An 18,678-nucleotide genomic window follows, 5' to 3' on the forward strand; every position below is an offset into this window, starting at 1 on the left:
CTTTGGCCACCTGATGCGAAGAGCTGACTCATTTGAAAAGACCCTGATGCTGGGAAAAATTGAGGGCAGGAGGAGAAGGGGACAACAGAGGATGAGATGGTTGGATGGCATCACCGACTCAATGGACATGGGTTTGGGTGGACTCTGGGAGTTGGTGATGGACAGGGAGGCCTGGCGTGCTGTGGTTCATGGGGTCACAAAGAGTCGGACACGACTGAGCGACTGAACTGAACTGAACTGATGGTTAGTTACATGGATCACACTACTTCTGTTTGGTGTGTTGTATTCATTTTTCTGTCTTCAGGAAAGCTAATATCTTAGGCATTTGTTTCTGGCTTGCTGTTGTTGTTGCTGATACTGGGAGAAAATGGGAAGATACTTTCTCACCCCTGAATATCCACACCAACTAAACACACTATAAAATGACAGTGGGCATGGTAAGTTTCTCAGAAATGAAGTGATACCTAAAGCAAACTGTTGCTAAATGATTAAAATAAAATGAAGAGCATTTTCTGACATTACGGTAACTATTCCTTGTAGTTTTATCTCAGTGGTAAAGACACATACATGTGCAGTGTGTGCTCAGTCACTCCAGCTGTGTCTGATTCTTTGCGACTCTATGGACTCTACCCCACCAGGCTCCTCTGGTCATGGGATTCTCCGGGCAAGAATACTGGAGTGGGGATGAACTTATAGGATTGTTACAGTAGGAATATAAAGAGAAAGAAGGAATTCACATTCAATTTCTGCCATATGAAACAGGATTTTGCATTATGGCAACAGGCTTGTAAGACAAACTTTATTGAGGAAGAGACAATTTTCTCAAATTTAGCACATCAAGAGCAAAACAGGGGAGCTTGGGTTAGAGTATCAGAGTTTCTTCAATAAAGGTAAACAAAGATAAATGCCCATCTGTGGCTATTCCTTAAGGCATATGGCCTCAAGGGTGAAATGAAATCCTCTTGTCAATATGGGATTATGGAATAAAGATGGAGGAGAGAGGCAGAGTAAATGGTGAGGAATGGAGCTTTTCCTGCCATGTCAGTAAACAGAAGATATCACAGTCATTAGTAGCTGCAGCCACAGCCTGTGGTGAGCTTGTGAGCCTGAGAGAACTCAGCAAAGAAGGAATACTTGCCATCTAGCAGACATCAGACTGCAACCGCTCCCAGTGGCTGAACCCTGAGGAATCTCAGGATATGAAAACATAGGATACTGGTCACAAATAGCTGAGGCGCATATCAGAGGGATGATTTCAGTAAACCCAGACTCTTGGATCTTTCCATACACTGGAAAGCACTAAATTCTTTAACTTGCAATTTCTGATTTTCTTTAACAGTAATCTATTGATGTTCTGATTACCTGCCCTTTGCTGCAAAACTCATATATATCCCAGCTCCCCCTTCAACTCCTCAGAGCAGTTCTCTCAGTGTTACTTGAGATGCTACCTTCCAGGCTTGAAGTCCTAAAAAATCCTGCCAAATGAAAGATAACCCTCAACTTTTATGTTGTAAATATTTTTTAAGTTGACAGTAGAGAATGAGAGACATCCCAGTCTCTCCTCTCTGGGCTAAAATATGTTAAATAATCTAAAGGAAATGACAAGATCCCTGATTGGCATTTTGGTGTGGGAGTAGGGGATTAATTTTTCTAAGTTACAACCTAATTTGTGGAAGTTTTTGTTGTTTAGTCTTGTGTCTGTTTAGTAATTGTGTCTGACTCTTTTGTGACCCCATGGACTGTAGCCCACCAGGCTCCTCTGTCCATGGGATTTCCCAGGCAAGAATACTGGAGTGGGTTGCCATTTCCTTCTCCAGGGGATCTTCCTGACCCAGGGATCGAACCCACATCTCCTGCATTGGCAGGTGGATTCTTTACCACTGAGCCACCTGGGAAGCCCCTATCTGTGGGAGAGACAACATCAAATTAAACTTGGTGATTTAGTGGTTTTAGTTGTAAAAGAGGGGCTAAGCTTGGTTTTCTCACTCACCTTTGGTTCATGGCCTAGACAAGAACCAGACGCTTCCAGTATTCTTTTGGAATGACAGAAAATTTTGCCATTTGCTCTAGGTTTGAATAGGGGAGAGTGGGGGGTGGGGAGTTACCATGTAGCTGAAGGTTGCAAGGCAGAACCCATGGGCCAGGATCATACAAGAGACACACACTTCCAGGGGCCAAGTAAGCCAACAAGTAATGCTAGGCCCAGAACAAGCCAAAGAGACCAAGCTACAGACTATACCAGGTGTGTGTTTGTGTTGTAAGTGGTGGCAGAGGGAGAAGTGGCCAGTCTGAGTAGTGCAGTTGATCTAGAGAAGCAAGAGGACACCACTCAGATTATTAGATCCTTTTGCCCATTGCCATGAGCAGCGCCCCATCTGAGGACAAGGGTGGAGGAGGAGTTCTGAAAGCCTGGCCTTGGTCTGAGCCTGAGAGTCCCCAGTAGATGTTTGGCTGTATCTCCAGTATGATCCCATGAGGGATCAATGAGTTTCTTCAAGAGATACTTCAGAGTATGATCTCAGACAGACAAATGACTGGATTGGACTGAAATGTAGATGTCTTCCTTCTGCTACTAGCTAGTGGGTGCTTCAGCACTTTAGAAGAGTTATAGGCAGGATTTTATAACTACATTTTTTCTGCCCATGTCAACCAAGGGTGGGAAATTGACAGCCTTAAGAAAGCAATAAACATTCTTTAACTATATAGTATGACAAATGACAGCCACAACAAATTGAAGTGAGAAAACCCTTGACATTTTTAAATTCTGGAAATGTATTGTGAAAATGCTGAACACCTTGGGGGTTGATTCTGATTGTTGTCCACTAGGTAGGGAATATGGGCCACTGCTCCTGAGGGCAGTGGTATAGAGCTGAGAGTGCAGGCTTTGGGCTCCAATCCAAACTGCACCGTTCCCTGCACTGGAACGTGGCCAGGTTGCATCTGTGTCCCTGTCTGAACATGGGAAGGACCAAACATCTTCATAGGGTGGCTTTCAGACACATGGGTTGATATGTGTAATATTTAATAAGTGTTGCACTTTAATAAGTGGCACAGTGGTAAAGAATCCACCTGCCAACGCAGGAGATGCAAGAGACGTGAGTTCAATCCTTGAGTCAGGAAGATCCCCTGGAGTGGGAAATGACAGCCCACTCCAGTATTCTTGCCTGGAGAAATTTCATGGATAGAGGAGCCTGGTGGTCTGTAGTCCATGGGGTCACAAAGAGTCGGAGGTGACTGAGCGTTCTTGCATGCACAATAAGTGCTCAAATATTCACTTTCACTAAAAATGTGGACTCTCTATTGCCTCATGTGAAAACAAAGTTGAGAACTGTCTAGGAGTAAATAAATCATAGAGGTCCTGCTAGGGGAGCTTCTCTGTGGGGCATACCTTTTGAGCATCCTGAGTCTGTATATTTGGCAGCAACTTTATTCTAAATCTTTAGATTCTTTAGTTGATTCTTTTAGCTGGTTATAAAAGAGCAGAAAAAAAATACTATAATATGAGTAGTTCTTTAAGAAGAATTCCATTGTGTTTCATCATATTAAATTCCACTTTCAGAGATCAGAATATGATCATAAGACTTAAGAAACCAGTTATGAATTAGCTTAGTATGTATATATTTAATGTCACATTAGAGCTCATTTCATGGTTCAGTATAACTTCCCTTAGTATTTAAGTGCTCTGTATAACTTATTTTGGCCTTCCCAGGTGGCACAGTGGTAAAGAACTCATCTGCCAATGCAGGAGACATAAGAGACCCAGGTTCAGTACCTGGGTCAGGAAGATACCCTGGAGAAGGGAATGGCAACCCCCTCCAGTATTCTTGCCTGGAGAATCCCATGGACAGAGGAGTTTGGCGGGCTACAGTCCATGGGTCACAAAGAGTCAGACACGACTGAAGGGAATTAGCACGCATAACTTATTTTGCATTTCTTACCCATGGGTTTTTCTAATGTGAAGAAATTCACTGACATAATTTCTTAAAGGGGATGAGCTCCCTCAGTTTTCCCCCACACTGTGTAGAAATTCCTTTTATTTGTAATTAAACCACCTCTCTCAAACAAAAATGTTTCACTTGGTTTTCAGACAAAAGGAATGAGGAAAATGTTGTTTTTGCTTTCATGATGCATAGTAATCTTTGAAATGAGATAGTTTGAAAGTAGCCTGGCAACTGAGCTAGATTATTTACCAAAGTTCAGAAGACATTGTTCTTTACACATGAGTGAAAAACAGATGATTTCTTAAAATGACTGTGTACTGCCTATCACTGTGAAATCCAAAGCCCTCTCCCAGGGGTTAGAATTTGGGGACTGTTGTCTTGGATGAAATTTCTCAGTGAGGCTTCTATGCATTTCTGAGTCCTTGTTAAGTACAGCATATAATGTGGATATTCTGGTCCTTACTTTTCACTGGGAAATTAAGGAAAGAAGCTCCAGATGACTAGCAGTTTTGAATTGAGTGGTTGCATGCGAACTGACTTACTGGAAAAGACCCTGATGCTGGGAGGGATTGAGGGCAGGAGGAGAAGGGGATGAAAGAGGATGGCATCACTGACTTGATGGACATGGGTTTGAGTGGACTCCGGCAGTTGGTGACGGACAGGGAGGCCTGGCGTGCTATGGTTCATGGGGTCACAAAGAGTCAGACACGACTGAGTGACTGAACTGACTGAAGTGATACTCAGTATACTTCTTGAGAAGAATGAACTGAAAAACAAAACCTGTATATGTTAGCAGACAGTTCTCCTTGTGCCTCATGCATTTCTGTATTTCTTGTGAGCAGAGGCACTGAGTGCCTTCGTTTTGTTTTCAGTGTTTGTCTTGACTTAGAGGAAAATACACAGCTTAAGAGTTGTGAATTTTAAATTTTATTCAGGGTCTTCCTGAAGACTGTAGCCCAAGAGGCAATCACTTAGCTCTGAGAAAACTGCTCTGAAAAGGTAGGGGAGAAACCAGTTTATACCTGACTTTTGGCTAGGGGATATGTACAGTCAAGCATACATCTTGACAAAAGGTTATTGCTAATCACAAAAACAGATATCTCAAGTGAATGACTTTAGTGCTTTTCTATGTATGAGAAGATGCAAGAACCTGGGGTCAGATACACATCTAACTATATAAGGGACCTCCTTGTCCAAAGCACAGAATGCCTCATCCTGTTATCTCAGTTTCCTCTCAGAGTGCACTGTGGGTCAGCAGTGGGTTAACTCTTAACCCTAATGGAACTTGGGTGGTGAACAACACACTTTGTTCTTTGTTCACATTTGTATAGCAAACAGCCTTGGAAGACAGAGACAGTGTCTCCCTCTGAAACAAACGAGAGGCAAGCTTACTATCCGTGTAAAAAGCTAAGGTTCCTGCAACACACCCTGCTATGTACAGGTGTCCCTTGACTCTTGGCATTGCCTTCTAGGAACCCGGGCTCAGGGAGCTGACACAAGAAAAGTACTCTGGCAACTGCTGTTGCTGTGAGTAGCCAAGTGTTTTCACTCTGACCCAAGAGTTTTGTGTCTTCTGGCAGGATCTGTAAACTGTGGCAGACTGAGAGTGAAAAAGGAGTGACTCTCCAAAAGAAAGCTGGGGTGCAATTAATTACCTAAAAAGGAAAAGGATACTGCACAAACAATGACCAAATATCTGCTACCCTGACAGGTACTTTGGTATCAGTGCTCCTTTCCTCCTGTTGATTTTCTTGCTTAGCAGCTCTCCTTGTCCAAGTCCTAGTCTTCAACCAAGGCCAAGCAAAATCTCTGCAGCCTAGGAATGGCATCAGAACTCTGGTATCTTATTCCTGGAAAAGTGCATTCCATAAAGTAGGCCTTCAGTAGATATTTGTTTAATCACTTTGATCTGTGCCCTTCTATGTCTTTTGGCTATAAGATCTTGGAGGACAGAGTGTATAGTATTTGGGATTTATTAAACTCTTTAGCAAATGTGGGTATACCAAGTGAAAAGAATTTTATTAGTCTATAAATATGTGTTAAAATTAACTATGTTGATAAATAGCTTATTCTGGGGTTCAAACTTATATCACAGGGAAAAATCACTTGCAGTAATATAAAATAGATAAAGTGTAAAGTCTTCCTTTGGTAAAGTACAAGCTGTGTTCTTCTCTGTTCTGAACTTTTGGGTCATGCAACTTTTCGCTGTATCCTTGTGGAAAACTTTAAGATTTAGTGTGTGAAGAGATATATACAGGGAAATATTTTTACTTAAAATACTTCACTGGAATTTTGGCAAGTTTGCTAAGAAATTAATAATAATAATGAAAAAATGAATAAAAATGGAAAGGTGGTCTTTGGTTTCAATATCTAAGAGCTATGGCCATAAATCTAGCCTTGGTAAATTGAAAAAAATTGAAATCATTCCAGTCATCTTTTTCTGACCACAGTGCAGTAAGATTAGATCTCAATTACAGGAAAAAATTATTAAAAATTCAAACATATGGAGGCTAAATAACACGCTTCTGAATAACCAACAAATCATAGAAGAAATCAAAAAAGATTTAGTGTGAAGAGAGATATATACAGGGAAATATTTTTACTTAAAATATTTCACTGGAATTTTGGCAAGTTTGCTAAGAAATTAATAATAAAAATGAAAAGATGAATAAAAATGGAAAGGTGGTCTTTGGTTTCAATATCTAAGAGCTAATTTGACCACATATGTGGCTCAAGGTAAACTTCTCTTTGTAAAGATCAACTTGGCATGTCTCAGGACAAATGCTTTTATGATCCTCTCTAAGATCATGGACCTCACTTGAAAGTACTCCAAACCATGAGTACCTCTCTTCCATACTCATATCAAGATTCCATTAAAACCCCATCTCTTCCTTTATTCTCTGAGGTTAATACTTTATAGACCTTAAAGGTCTAAATGTTTAATCATTCTTTTTAGAGCAATTATTTAAAATGATGTGGATTTCCAGTGGGTACAATGATCTACTCAAAGGAATCAGATCCGAAGCAGCTTGTTTTTGCCTTTGGCAGAAATATGTATTCTGAGGCAAAGACTGGCAGATTTGTGGCTCCCTGGAGTAAGAGCAGGTCCTAAGATCTCAGAGCACAATCAATAGGAAAACATAACCATATATTCAATAAGATATTCTTTTGTTTTTATAAAAGGCTTCATTTTAATACAGATAACCACAAGGGAAAAGTTTAAGACTTTTAATAAGCATGCAGAAAAAGTAAAACTGGAGCATTTTGAACTTGAAGATAGTGAAAACATATAGAAACAAAGAACTTCTATGAAAGCAGTGGTTTCCAAATCTTGTAGCACATTAGCACGAGCTGGGGCATCTTTAGAAACTGCTGGTGCCTGATTCTGCTTCTCCAACATTGCAGCTCGTTTGGCCTGGGGGTGGCAGCAGGGCGTTAGGACTTTTCCACATGACTTTAGTGTGTAAGCAGAGTTTGGGAACCACCATGTCAAAGAGTGTTTCCTCAAGAAGGTCTCTTAGGATCTGTGACAGGTTTTAAAGGACATTAGTGACCAGTGGTGGGCTCAGTAGTGGCCCCCCCAAAACATATGTCCATTTCCTATGGTAATTTATTGGAAAAAGGGTCTTTACATGTGAAATTAAAGATGACAAGTAAGGAGATCATCTTGGCTTATCTGGGTGGGCCCTAAATCCAGTGACAAGTGACCTTTTAAGAGGTAGGCAGATTAGAAAAGAAGGGAAAAAAGGGCTTGTGACCATGGAGGCAGAGATAGGAGTGATGCACCCATAAACCCAGGAATGCCCAGAGTCTGGGAGAGGCAAGGAGTGGACCCTAAACCCTCTGGAGGGAGTGTGGCCTGCCAACATCTTGATTTTGGACTTTGGGCTTCTAGAACTGTGAGAGAGCAAATTTCCATTGTTTTTGGTGACTTGCTTTGATAACTCTAGGAAAACAAATACATTATCTAATGCTGCTGTAGTAGCAGAGTAGATGCTAAGATGAGGGATGCAGTTGATGGATGCTAGCTTATTGCTACACATGAATTATGGCCACAGGGCAGCTTTGTAATTCAGGTTCACATGTTTCCATTGGGGGAGTTCTGCTGGAGTTACAGCTTGGCAGGCCATTGTTTGCTAAAGCAAAACCTCCTCAGCCTCAAATATCTTTTACATTTGTATCATTTAGGAATTTTACAGTTGAGACAGAGTGTTCAACTGACCTCCTCCAAACTGGCAGATAGATGATTGACTGAGATGTCCTAGTGGAACGCTCAATAGCTTACGTCGAGGATTAAAATAGTGGAAACGGGACAGAATTCTTTACATACGGCAGCTCTGTCCCCTCCACGTGGGCTGCATTCTCAGACAAGCTCAGTCCTTTGAGGACAGAGAGGAATAACTGCAGACCTGTGTCCTCACGGCAGCAGCTGCCTCTGCCTCAGAAGTGTCAGCAGACCTCTCCCAGCACATCACTGCGGGTAGTGGTCAGAGGCTAGTCCCCATGGGCGTAAGCTAGTGTGAAGAATACACGTGTCTAGACGTGTGCTGATGTTCCTGAATATGTGATTCTATCTCAAGGCTAAATTTTAATGATTAGGGGACCTTATTTACTGTAATTTATTCTTATAAGTAGAATACTTGTATTTTATTAATCTTTACTATTGTTTCTTTCATTTCTTTTTCATTTATTTCTGCTCAGATCTTTATGATTTCTTTCCTTCTACTAATTTTGGGGTTTTTTTTTTTCTTCTTCTTCTTTTTCCAGTTGCTTTAGGTGTAAAGTTAGGTTGTCTATTTGATGTTTTTCTTGTTTCTTGAGGTAGGATTGTACTGCTATAAACTTCCCTCTTAGAACTGCTTTTGCTGCATCCCATAGGTTTTGAGTTGTCATGTTCTCATTGTCATTTGTTTTTGGAAATGTTTTTATTTCCCTTTTGATTTCTTCAGTAACCTGTTGGTTATTTAGAAACATGCTGTTTAATCTCCATGTGTTTGTGTTTCTTACACTTTTTTTTCTTGTAATTGATATCTAGTCTCATAGCATTGTGGTTGGAGAAGATGCTTGATACAATTTCAATTTTCTTAAATTTACTGAGGTTTTTTCCTGTGATGGACAAGGCTGAGTGAGGTGGTACTCCTGTCTGCTGATGACTGGGTTTGTATTTTTGTTTTGTTTGTATGAGGCGTCCTGCACGGGGTGCTACTGATGGTTGGATGATGCCGGGTCTTGTAATAAAGTGGTTTCCTTTATGTGAGTTCTCAGTATTTGATACTCCCTAGACTTAGTTCTCTGGTAGTCTAGGGTCTTGGAGTCAGTGCTCCCACTCCAAAGGCTCAGGGTTTGATCTCTGGTCAGGAACGAAGATTCCACAAGTGGTTTGTTATGGCATTAAGGGAGAGTAAAACAAATATCCAAAAATGAGAAACCAAAGATGAACCCCAGACAAATGGCAGTTACAAAATCAGGCAAATAATAATTAAAATAATGGAATATACACATATACATATACACCTATGAGCAAAGTGAAAACAGTCCAACAAAAATAAAGTACAGTAGATTGATCCAGCAAACAAAGGAAATAAAAAATTATATTTACCAGTTAAGAACAAAACTAACTAAAGCACAAACTGGAAAACAAAACTAAAGCAAGGTGCCAAGTGGGGAATAAAGCAATGAAAACAAAACTAACAAATATGTTGAGAGGAAAGGAAAGAAAGAATAGATATGCAAAGTTAAATAGAGGTAGATAAAGAAGATTTATATACATTAAAGATTAACTGCAAGGAGAAAAGAACAGTAGGAAAGGCAAATGAAGGAATAAATGTAGAAAAATATAATAGGTTTAAAAAAATTAAAATTATAAAAAGAGAAAAGAGAAAAAAATGGAAGAAGAAAGAAAAAAGGGGAAAAAAAGGAAAACTCCACAGAACTGCAAAAGCCCAATGTAGAGGCAGAGGTTTATAACAACAATAGAAAGTGTGACTGAATATACACATATACATATACACCCATAAGCAAAATCAAAACAGTCCAACAAAAATTAAGTACAATAGATTGACCTGGTGAACAAAGGAAATCAAAAATTATATCTACCAGAACAAAACAAATTAAAGCACAAACTGGAAAACAAAGCTAAAGCAAGGTGCCAATTGGGGAATAAAACAATGAAAATAAAACTAACAAATATGTTGAGAGGAAAGGAGAGAAAAGAAAGAATAGATATGCAAAGTTAAATAGAGGTAGATAAAGATTTATATATGTTAAAGATTAACTGCAAGGGAAAAGAACAGTAGGAAAGGCAAATGAAGGAATAAATGTAGAAAAAATATAATAGGTTTAAAAAAATTAAAATTAAAATTAAAAAAAGAGAAAAGAAAAAAAAAAGAGGAAAATTCCACAGAACTGCAAAAGCCCAACATAGAGGCAGAGGTTTATGACAACAATAAAAAATGTGACTGAGGGGAAAAAAAAAAAAAGCTCAAAAGCTTAATTGGATTTCTTAGTGCCAATAAAATTGACAACTGCAACTGAGGGGAAAAAAGGTAAAAAAAAAATGAAAAGAAAAGAAATTAAAAAATCCAAAAGAATCTACAGAACAAGTCAAAGACTGAAAATAATAAATGTTTTTCTTGAGTCAGTGCTGTCAGAGTCCCTTCCATCGCTGGGAAGCCCCGTCCTCCTCACCTCCTAGGATGCCCTCCAACACTGCGCTGGTCTCTGGACCTGCTGCGGGGGCAGCTCAGATTCTAGTCTGGTCCTGCTCCTGTGTTCTTGCCTCCAATGTCCGCAGCTGTCAGAACTAGTGCGTTTTCTTCTGCGGGAGCTCTCAGTGGCCTTTTATATCTTCCACAGACACAGTCTGCTTAGCTGATCGTGTGGATTTACTCCGCAGCTTGCACAGCTGGTGGGCAGGGTTTGGGTCGTCTTCCTTAGCCCCGCCGCCCCTGGGTTTCAGTTGTGGTTTCATCTCCACCTCTGCATGTGGGTCGTCCACTGGGGTTTGCTCCTGAGGCTGCCCTGGAGGGCTTGGGTTTGCCCCTGTGAGGGCCAGGTGTGGAGGTGGTGCAGCTGCTTGGGTCGCAGGGGTTCTGGCAGCACCAGGTACTCAGGGGGGTTGGCAGCTAGGGCAGCAGGAAATAGAGCGCTCTAGAAGGGCATGGCAGCCAGTATTGGCCAACACGCTCCAGTACTCCTGCCTGGAGAACCCCCCTCTGACAGAGGAGCCTGGCAGGCCACAGTCTACAGGGGCGCAGATCGGACAGGACTGCGGAGACCCTGCACGCGTGAGCGCACTTTTTTTGCTTGGCTGGCGGGGACCCTGGCGGCGCCAAGTATGCAGGGACACGGACGGCCTCCGAGGCAGGAGTTAGGCCCGATCAGAGTCTTTTTTCGGCCTCTCGGAGCTGGTGCTCAGAAGGCCTCTTTGGCCAGTCTTTCTCCGAAGCTCCGCCCTTCAGGCTCTTAGAGGGCTCCCTTGCCTGGGGGCCTTCTCTGTTGTTCTTCGCGTCAGGCCCTTAAAGGGCCACCCTGGGCGGGGTCCTGGCCTATAGTTCAGTGCCTCAGGCCTTTGATGGGCCAGCCTCTGTTGTTCAGCCTCCAATGCTGGCTGTGGAGAGAGAGAGGCTGTGGTGATACTCTGATGTGAGAGAATAGACCCTTTGTGTTTGAGGTACTATAATGTGTTTCTTTATATGTAGCTAAACCTACTTCTAATCAGCACTGCTACCCCAGGCATTTCAAACTTGCATCTTTGCGGTTGAGCACACACAAAGGTAGCAGGAGATCATCACTGTTTTCAAGGCGCTCATAAGCTGGCATGAAGGGCAGAAACCTGCACAACTCACTCTGGCATAAGGTAAGGTAGAAGAGGTGCAGACGAGATCGCAGAATGCTGTCGGGGTTCAGAGGAGAAAGAGGCATCAGGTTTATCATGGGGCACATGTGGTGAGACTCAGCAAAAGATGGATCTTGAAGGAAAAGAATAGATTTTGTGAAAATGTAGGAGTCAGGAAGGGAAGGCTTTCGAAGCAGAGTGAATAGCATGAGCAAAGGGGAATACATGGTATCTGTTGAACGAATGCTGTGTTGTCCAGATTGGTGACGTTTCTGCCTGAAGAGGAGTAGGGAGAGGTGAAGCTGGAGAGTTAGGTTGAGGCTACTTCTAAGGGGCGTGGAATGTCCATGTGTTAGGGTCAATGTATTGAAAAATGGTAACACTTTATCTTTTTAAATTCTATGTACTTGAGTTACTCCATCAACAGCCAAAGCATACAACTTCCTTTAGAGCACAGACATTAGAATTCTTTAAGGATTTCCATTGAAATGAAATGAAAACCAAGTATTAATATTTAGCTTATGATATTCAAAATAGGATTTAGCAACAAGACAATAAGCTTGGGAGCCAAGTTTTTTCTTAAAAGGAGGATTGCTTTCTGAATTCCTTTATCAGGCTTAGAGCAGAGCCCAGGGCTTCCGAGGGTGGACTTCTGCTACCGTGTTTAAAGATTCCCCTGTGTCTTTTGTTGTCTATGCCTGGAGGCTTGAATCAGGAATAAGGCAGAACAGGGCTTCCCAGTCCAGTGGGTGAGAGCCTGTCTCCTCTCTCCTAGTTTTCAAGAAAGCTTGGCATGACCTGAGGTGGCCATGCCCTTGGCTACTAGCTGTGGCACCTGGCTGGCAGTTTCTCACATGGACGGTTTTGTATGTGGCTTGAGCAAGATGGAATCAGGCACTCTGCCTGTGCTTGGCTTAGGGGATGCTCTGCAGTTTGGACTCCACCAGCCAGCTTCTGGGCAGGTATGTTGCTACCCATTGTGGCCGCGTGGCTTCCGATGCTGCAGGGGATTGTGTAGGGCTGCGGGGAAGCTCATCTTCCAGGTGCAGGGTGGGGTGTGACCTGAGGGTCATAGTTCAGAGGCAGAGAGGCCTGGCACAGACTCCCACTAGACCTAGTTATGGCTGTTTTCCCACAGATGATATATTTTTGCTCAGCTGCAGCAGATGCACTCTTTCATGGTGCCCAAGCTGTGGGTGGAGAGGCTGCTGTAACAGCGCATGCGTCCTGTTCAAGTTAGCTTTACTGTTAATTAGCACACATACTTGCCTTTGAGGTGCTTTTACATAATCACTTACAATTTCAATATCTCATTTGTCTATAAAAGAAAAGAAAGAGCTCATAGATTCTTTAAATGTCACTATTTGAACTGTTATACATTTTTGAAGTTTTATACAATCCCAGATTTTGAATAGTTGCAGAATATTTGATGTAAAAAAAATGGTTCTAAATGTGTCACATCTTTGTGGGAAAAAAACTTTCTCATCAGGGTCAACTTTCTGAATTTGAAGAGCTCATCATTAAAAACTTGGTCAGAAATTACTTGTACTTATTTGAGGGATAAAAACTGATACACAATTTATGCATAAAGAGTCACACCCAAGTTTCTCTTAAAAGATTGAAAAGTAGTTATGTGTTTTATACGAATTCAAGTTCAACAGCTTTCTTGATTCCTGTCTATTTATCAAAATTATAATTATAATGTAATATATTTTTTGTCTATATGATTAAACTATAATGTAATATATATTTTTAAGCAGGCCATGTATAGATGTCCCCAAGTCTCCTCCAGTGTGCAGAACAAAGATGGTGAACTTTTATGATTGTTATGAAAAAAGACAAGAAGCATTGGCAGAGAGAAAGAAAAGTCTGTGATCCCTCTGTCCCCTCTCTAAGGCTTAGAAGGAAGGGAAACCAATGAAGTCAGGCATCAAGGATTACAGAACTAGCCAGATAGGCATGTGAGGCCTAAGATACTAGTTCTAGTAGTAAATGGTCTTAGTTATGCTATGAGATGCTGCAGGATTTAAAAGCAGCCTTGCAGCTGGCCACTACGAACATGGAAAGTGCAGATGGTACCCAGCAGCAATGGTGTAAATGAACAGGCCTGTGGCAGCTCTTCTGGTTTCATGGACTTGGAGTCATGACCACGGGATACAGGAACCCCTCTCTGCCCCAGGGAGGGGATGTGGAGGTGCCATCTGTGATAAGACCTGACAGAGGCCTGGAGTGAGAACATTGAGGTTACCATCTGTGGGGCCGTCTAGACCGGGGACAAGCAGCTGGGACAGGAGACCTAGAGATGGGTCCTCTCACGTCACCTCCAAGCAGCCAGACTTGACCGACTGTATCACGGAGCAAGGGCTTGCTGCCTGATAACACGTAGAAGCTGATACCGTGGCCCTGGCTTTTGAGAAAAGGATGTGCTTTATCACAAGGTCCACCAGCAAGGAGACAAGAGGCAGGGGCAAATCCATCTCCCTGATATGGGTTTGGTCAAACTTTATGAATTAGTGAAGGATGGTTTGGTATGAGGAAGCACTGGCAGGTCAGATTTTGATTGGGAGGATTTTAAGCAAGACCATTTATGATAAAGTCGGAAAAATGGCTTTACCTCTGAATCTTCCAGAAACAATGGACCCTTTCCTCCTCCTGAAGAAGAGCTGGCTTTCAAGGTCTGGTTGTGTTCCAGGCCTTTGATTCCCTGGTGAGGAGAAATTTGGGTGCCTGGAGGTATCTCAGGTCAAAATATCCCCTTCTGCAGGTGCTCCAGTTACATGACTCACAGCTTAGACTCAGTGCCCCTGTAAGATGACTTTGACATCCTGTTATTGACATGATAGGGCCAGACCAGACCAGAGCGGTGTGAACTGGTCTGTGATGGTTACAGTTGCACCCGTGGGGCCAGGCAATCCAGCCACTCAGCAGCAGGGGCCACTGGATTCAGAGGACACTGTCGTTGTTGGACAGTCCCTCCTTGCCACTACCAGGAAGGCAGGGTAAGTGTCTTTTATCTATACAGTGGCCATCTCAGGGAAGTCGGAAGTAAGGGAGCAAAGGCTAAAAGGCTGAAAATTTGATTATAAGGTCTGTGCCATCCAAAAGAGATCAGGGAAACTAGCTGTTGTTCTGAGGCTAGCTTTCTGTAGACTATTTAAATGTGATCATTTAAACTGACTGTTTAAGATCAAAGACAGTGAAATATTACTAATGGCGCATCTAAACTGCCCATGCTCCTAAGCTTGATGGGAGTTTGATGAGGAAGATCAGGTCAGTCTTACAGAAAGAAAACACTAAGCTCTTCAGTCACATTGGACTGCAGTGTGAGTAGATAAGTGTCCACTCTCCCCAGCCGAGGACTTTCAGCCTCGTTTGCGAGGGAGAGGTGACTTTAAGCATTTGTTGGCCTTAGTGGCTCTCTGAGCTATAGACTGGAAAGACGCCTTCTTTCCCCTTCTGTCCTCCTGAACCTCCAGACTCTTCCAAGATGGACACATGCTACTGGAACAAGGGCGTCCTCACTCCTCTCAGCAAACCAAAGGAAAACCTCTTTTTAATTCAAATGATGCATTTTCCTGTTAGGAAATAGTCTGGCCTAATAAATATGCTCATTAGAGCTTTTATTTCAGTTCACCCTATCTTTTCTTCCTAAATTCTTAAATATACTAAAATACATTAGGTGGCAGGAGAGTGATGAATCCCCTTATGTAAAGTGGCTATAAGTAGAGATTGTTTGTAAAAAGTTGGCATTGAGACATCACCAAAAGCATCCTCTCAGGTCTGCAGAAAGGATTTTGGAAATGATATGTGATACATTAATTCTAACTTACTGCTTCCCACATACCATGGAATGGAATATTCACTTTTTTAAATGCTGAAAATATTGGATGATTATTTCTAATGTGAAACTTTTAACATCATAAAATATGCATTGTGAAATGCCTGTCATCTTGGGTTGGTAATCTCTAGGATAAAGGCAAATAAATATGAAAGCAGAAAAATGAATGTTGTAAGGGAGCCAGGCCTCTCCCTGAGGTTCCTGGTGTGTCTAGGCTGCTCCCACCAGTGACACGAGTTTTTTGCTGAGGATTCTACCTCTCAACTGTCCTGCTTGCTCTGCTGTCCTCCTTGAGATGCATCTTACTGCGTGCCCTTTCTCTTGGAACACTCATATTTTATCACATACTGTATGGGAGTCATGTACTAAATATCTTTGTGATCTAGAAAATGTGATTGCTACATTTTCTTTTTTCTTTTAAAAAAGTGAAGAGTCCAGTTAAGATGCTCAGACTTCAATTATATACAGAAAATGTGACTACAGCTTCTTAGCCATTCTCTCTTAAACTACACCACTGATTGAAATGTTATAAGGAGTAGCTGGTCCATGAAATATGATTAAGAGTGACAGATGCTTCGATTTTAAATGAAAAAGGTCAGGTCCTTAATGTATCACAGAATCCTAGTTGAAAAGGTCCTGTTTTACCAGCCTGCCCATCTCCTTTGTCTCCCGGATTGTCTTTATTTTAAGGACACGGCGATGCTGTGGGTTTCGGGCAGGGCCCTCTGCTGTAACAGCAGTAATGGAAGATTAGGGGGAAGTCTCACACTGACGATGCAATCTTTCCTTTATTCTGACAGTCTTGTCTTTGAATGCGAAAGGGTCAGTATGTTCACTACGGAAATTAACGATGAGCCCTTTTTCCCCTAGAAAAGAAAAGGAGAAACATTAAAGTTTCAGATGATCATTGCTCTTTGACTCTGGACATGAGTCTTTGGAGAAATTCCCTTTGGTAAATGCAGTTCACTGCCATGCAGTGGAAAAGGCCATCAGAAGCTTTCATAAAGAAGCTAATAGTATAGAGTAATAACTATTTTGCCAGGGCGTTGGGGGAATTCACCAGAGAGGTTCTGTAAAGTGGTTTAGAGATGAAAAGTGCAATATAAATGCTAAGTAGCCACATGTTTTTTCTGGGAAGAGGTGCAGCAAATGTAACCAGGGTTCCGCTCAGGCTGAGCTGCCTTATGGCCACCTCCACACTCATACTTCATGTTGAGAGAATCACCTGCAAAACGTCCAACAGAGCATCTTCTCCCCTACTACCACAATGTAAGCCTTTTCCACAAAACTTCGGGCAGCTCAAGTCTCTGAAAGCTTTTGCATGATTGTGAAGAAAAAACCAGCATAAGATACTTACATAGTAGGTACTCTGTTGATTTAGTTTTGTTTTACCATTGTTTGCTGCTGCTGCTGCTAAGTCGCTTCAGTCGTGTCCCACTCTGTGCGACCCCATAGACGGCAGCCCACCAGGTTCCCCCTTCCCTGGGATTCTCCAGGCAAGAACACTGGAGTGGATTGCCATTTCCTTCTCCAATGCATGAAAGTGGAGAAGTGAAAGTGAAGTTGCTCAGTCGTGTCCGACTCTTAGCGACCCCATGTACCGCAGCCTACCAGGCGCCTCCGTCCATGGGATTTTCCAGGTGAGAGTACTGGAGAGGGGTGCCATTGCCTTCTCCGACCATGGTTTGCGGGAGCCCTTTATTCGGGTGCTTTTCAGTGTCTCCAGGATGTCAGCACTAGATGGCGCTCCATCACTGCAGAAGACTGGTCCCACCGGCGTGCTGGCAGGGATGGGAATCTTTCACTTTGTAATTAGCCAAGGATGCAGATAAGCCGAGGTTTATTTTAAGCCATTTTCTTCTCGTTTTCCTTGATAAGAAATCCTGACCTTTTATTCTGGAAGAGACAGGGTAGCCAGGGACCTACTGTCTGATTTTACCTCTACATAAAGCAAATGCAATTTGATTTAATTCTCACTTTGAGGGACAGAGTGCCAGGCTGCTGGCAGCTCTGTCTCACAGTGTGTGGTATTGGTTAATGGGCTATGATGGCATCCCTCCTACCGCTGACTCTATTTCACGTGAGCAGTCGGAAGGTGACCGGAGAGACGGAGGTGTGTGATCGATTCTGTGTGATCGATTCTCACGATGAGAATCGTGAGAATATGTTTTACTAGTCTTTCCTTCTCTGAAAGCTACTGACCTTAATTTTCATCAGAATGAAAGTATTGGTTTTCTTATAGTCCTTGGAAATTCCCATAATGGACTGAAATGTTCCTTTGCCCATTAAAAAATAGTTTGCAATGATTCAGACTATTAATATGATTTTTAAGATAACTGAACAGTTAAACCTTAAGGTAATGTCTAAGAGCGAATGCTTAACAGAAGAGATTACTGGGTTTCACAATAAATAGAATTATTTTTGTGGGCACAAGGGCTATTCCCTGCAGCTTCCCATTGTCTACAGGTGCTGTGAGGAGATGTGTTTTAATTCATTCATTGTGTTATGATCAGTTTGGTGTTTAAAACATTCAGTTCAGTTCAGTTCAGTTCAATCGCTCAGTCGTGTCCAACTCTTTGCGACCCCATGAATTGCAGCACGCCAGGCCTCCCTGTCCATCACCAACTCCCGGAGTTTACTCAAACTCATGCCCATCGAGTTGGTGATGCCATCCAGCCATCTCATCCTCTGTTGTCCCCTTCTCCTCCTGCCCCCAATCCCTCCCAGCATCAGGGTCTTTTCCAATGAGTCAACTCTTCGCATGAGGTGGCCAAAGTATTGGAGTTTCAGCTTCAACATCAGTCCTTCCAATGAACACCCAGGATGATCTCCTTTAGAAATGACTGGTTGGATCTCCTTGCAGTTCAAGGGACTCTCAAGAGTCTTCTCCAACACCACAGTTCAAAAGCATCAATTCTTCGGCACTCAGCTTTCTTCACAGTCCAACTCTCACATCCATACATGACCACTGGAAGAACCATAGCCTTGACCAGATGGACCTTTGTTGGCAAAGTAATGTCTCTGCTTTTTAATATGCTATCTAGGTTGGTCATAACTTTCCT

Source organism: Odocoileus virginianus, unplaced genomic scaffold (assembly GCF_023699985.2).
Source record: "Odocoileus virginianus isolate 20LAN1187 ecotype Illinois unplaced genomic scaffold, Ovbor_1.2 Unplaced_Scaffold_3, whole genome shotgun sequence".
Taxonomy (NCBI): Eukaryota; Metazoa; Chordata; class Mammalia; order Artiodactyla; family Cervidae; genus Odocoileus; species Odocoileus virginianus.